We start from the raw sequence: 3,887 nt of genomic DNA, 5'->3' as shown, positions 1-3,887 counted from the left end.
CATCTCTATGACTCTATGACTGTATGTAGGCCTGCTCCTTCAGTGTAAGGCTCACACATGGTAAACACATCAGGATTTCACCAGGAGCTGGATAACATGCAGTTGAATCTATCCCGGGGGGCAGTAATCTGTTACACTCATTTCCGTGGATGGGCAGGGTCCATTGCAGTTATTTTTCTTTTGGCTGTCACAAATCAATTGACCCGGCCATTCTCAATAGCAGCTGCAGTAACAAATCTAACATGTCAAGCAGTGTGTATTTTTGAAGATGAGATGATGGGTCCTGCTGTTGGAACACAGCAGTGTGAAAGTGGCAGTGTCAAACAGGAATCTCACTCCCGATCTTGGGGCCAAGTGATTCATTCAGAATCAGCGGTAACTGCATTGCAAGTCAACAGGCCGCTATCACCCTCCTGTTTTCCGATAGAGAAATCCACCAAAGCTTACACCATCTCATCTGCAAAAAGGCGCACTGTTTGTCATGTTGGCTTTGAGGCTGCAGATGGGCTGTTGTTAAGAGCTGACAAGCCAGTAGCAACAGCCCCCAAGATGCTCAGCAACATCCAGGACGAAGCAGTCCCACTTGATTGACATCCAGTTCAGCACTTTCCACATCCACTCCCTTAAACCACTGACACACAGTGGCAGCAGGGTGTACCATCTGCAAGATGCACTGCAGCAACTCACCAAAACTCCTTTGACTGCACCTTCCAAACCCATAAGATCTAAAGCCTGTTTTAAGAATGTGTCTCTCTTTATTGCAATACGATGGATATCAGATCAGAAATGGGTATTGCTTATTGCTTGTCAAATTAAAGTTTTAGTGGGCCAGTTACCACCCAAACTAATGAGCAGCCCGGTAGTTGAATGTATAGGTTTCAGTGTCATGCCAACAATACCAGTGTACTATGGCTCACTTCTGTTACACCTAAAATCGGACCTCTTTGACCCAGTTTTTACTCACCTTTCCTTAATCTTTTCTGCTACTAATTTTGTTTGATGAAGACATTTCACTAAAGCTTCTCCATAATGCAAACTGGTGATCAACCTGGAAAATGAGTTGTACTTTACGGTACTGTTCTGGTTCAGAGGGCGCTGCATTTACAAGCACCTCCGACACCTCAGGACACCCGCTGATGTGACTGTTGTAATATACGCAGAGCAATACACAGCGCATTTTCATATTCTCAAAATAGTGCTTTCAGTCCTGTCTTCGTTATGCTTCAAAGACACTCTGAAGCTCTCCCATGAAACACAGAAACATTGGTATTAAACTCGCTCCTGAAGGGCATTGTGGGTCAACCTACAGCACATGGACCACAGCAGTTCAAGAAGACAACTCACCCCCACCTTCTCAAGGGCAACTAGGGACGGGCAATGAATACTGGCTCAGCTGGCGACACCCATATGCTATGAATAAATGTTTTAAAATAACTGCCTGGCAGGTCAATCATCAAAAATGGAACAACCTGTCCATCAAGCCGTATCATGCTTTGAGTCACAATGCCTTCATAATGAGGCAAAGAGGCGGTACACAGGGAAAGAAAGGGAAGCGAATCCTGCATTTGAATCCCATTAACCCGTGGGACATCCTGTCCCATGTGCTCAAATATTTGTGGCTTAAGAACTGACCTGTTCAGTCACACAGCAGAGACCTGTCACTCAAGAGTACACAACATCCTTGGACTTTGAGATAGCCATTGATAACGGCAACAAAATGTATTTTGTGGATAAAATTATTTGGCAGTGTTTTGGGAACATGGAAAATGACGACTGCTGTCAGTGGAAGTCAAAAAGACATGCCTTTGGACTGTAGTGAAAGCTGTTGGTTGTCATTAATTTTATTGGGGTCTTGCACAGGAAGTTATATTACACACCAACCATGATCACATTGAATGGCACGTGAAGCTAGGTGGCTACTCTCCTCTGCACAAGGCAATATACCTGGTGAGTGTGAACAACCTATTCAGCTGTGGAGGTTGCACACCCAACTCCAATCCTAGAAGAGAAGGATGTTAATGAGCTGCTGGAAGTTTGAAATTCCCTAGCCTTAGAGGGCTGTGAAATCTTGATTTATCTTGAACTCTCTTAACCAACATTACCCATAACAGATTATTCACCTTACTGCTGTTTCTGGAATGTTATTGTGTTTACCTTTAATAACAAGAATTACTGTCCTTCTAATTGCAGGAAGATACTTGAGGTGATGCCAAAAGGAGACGTGACCAGGAAATCGTCCCCTTCTGTGTGTCTCCAATTTTTGAGTTTCTGCTGTTGGGTGATTTGGCTTCTTAATATTGCAGGGAACTCAATCAAACTTCACGGTATGTTGTTGTCACTTTAAATAATTCAGCAACACAGCACTAATTATTACCAGTTTCTGTAAGATTCCTTTTTTCGTACAGGCCAAATGCTGAATTTGACACTGGACTGTATCTTTCTGACCTTGTGAATTGCCCATTAATGAGAACCAGCTGCCCTGGTAACTACATGCAGTTTCAGTGTGTCATATACTTGAGGAACCTCCAGATGGAATAACCACAGGCTTCAGTTACTGATTTATGGATGAGTTTGAAATTGGATGGGCTATGCATCTTGACACGTGTGCACAATCTCTGTTTTGTTAGTCAATTCACTGAACACTGGAGCCTGCTTGAAAAATAAAATACCTCATCAAACTAAACACATAGGACCATTCCAAAAATTGTGGAGAGGTGGGGAGAGGTTTAGGAACTAAAAGAATTATTTTCTTTTGAACTTCACCCAAACTGCATCAATGACAGGAAGCTCTGACAGACACTTACTCCATGCTAAGAGGCCAGGTTCCTGACGGTCTTTCGGTGCCAGACGATGATTGGAAACTGTACGGTTCCCAGCCAGGGGGTTTGGAGGAGGGAATGGGACAGAGTGTGAAATGGTGAGCAGGTCAAGGCCATGCATTGTTGCATTAACGGCACAAAGTAGCTGCTTGTAGATCCTTGACTTCCATCTCTCCTTCACTGGCTGCCATTCCTTCAGTGACAGAGCCCTAAGCCGTGAAATTTCCTTCCTAAATCTCTTCTCCTCTCTCCTCTAACTCATTCCCTAAAATCTATCTCTTTGGCCAAGCCTTTGGTCACCTGGTTCTGATATGGTTCAGTGTCAAGTTGTTCTTGCTGATGCTCCCATGAAACATTTTAGGGTAGTTGACTTAAATGTATGATATAATGATAAGGTGTTGTTTCAGGAATTGCGCAGATCGTTCCCCTAAGGTAGTGGTCCCACTAATTCATTCCATTTTGAGTTTGAGGCTAGGTGACTTCCCGTCCAGGATACAAGGATCAGCAATGTGACTCCAGTCTGCTTCACTGTACTATATCAAACATATTATCCACTCAAATGGCTACAAACAAGTCCTGTTGTCAAACTAAATGATGCAGTAAAACATTCAGTGAGAAGTTAAATTGTGAGAAGTAACAGGACAATCAGAAAGAATTGACTGCATCCTCTGACAAGTGGAAAACAATCCAAAATTCGAACAGTATTCCTCTTCCTCAAAAGCAACTCAACTCAAATCACGCAAAATAATTCCAGCACTAAATTCCTATCTCTGCGTTATTTACCTTTTTTTTCAAAACAACAAAATCTAAATTAATTATTCAGAATACAATCTTGAACTAGGGGAAGTAGTTTAAAACTTAGGGCCAGACCATTCAAGAGAGATGTTAGCAACCACTTAGGGTCATAGAGATGTACAGCACTGAAACAGACCCTTCGGTCCAACCCGTCCACGCTGATCAGATATCCCAACCCAATCTAGTCCCACCTGCCAGCACCCGGCCCATATCCCTCCAAACCCTTCCTATTCATATACCCATCCAAATGCCTCTTAAATGTTGCAATCGTAC

At 43.1% G+C, this 3,887-nt stretch overlaps 1 protein-coding gene and 1 long non-coding RNA gene across 2 annotated transcripts in view; one reads left to right on the top strand and one right to left on the bottom strand.

The window, feature by feature from the left end:
• Positions 1-3,887, bottom strand: part of LOC122563500 (syndecan-3-like) — a 213,012-nt gene that overhangs the window by 38,815 nt on the left and 170,310 nt on the right. The window lies entirely within an intron of this gene.
• The window catches only part of LOC122563502, a 15,891-nt gene continuing 13,880 nt past the window's right edge, over positions 1,877-3,887 (top strand). Inside the window, exons 1-2 of the long non-coding RNA XR_006315621.1 lie at positions 1,877-1,947; positions 2,191-2,324. This is a non-coding gene — a long non-coding RNA (uncharacterized LOC122563502). The remainder of the gene's footprint in view (positions 1,948-2,190; positions 2,325-3,887) is intronic.

This window comes from Chiloscyllium plagiosum, chromosome 27, assembly GCF_004010195.1.
Source record: "Chiloscyllium plagiosum isolate BGI_BamShark_2017 chromosome 27, ASM401019v2, whole genome shotgun sequence".
Lineage (NCBI taxonomy): Eukaryota > Metazoa > Chordata > Chondrichthyes > Orectolobiformes > Hemiscylliidae > Chiloscyllium > Chiloscyllium plagiosum.
The sequence above is the reverse complement of the archived record's forward strand: the minus strand, read 5'-3'. Positions and strand labels throughout refer to the sequence as shown.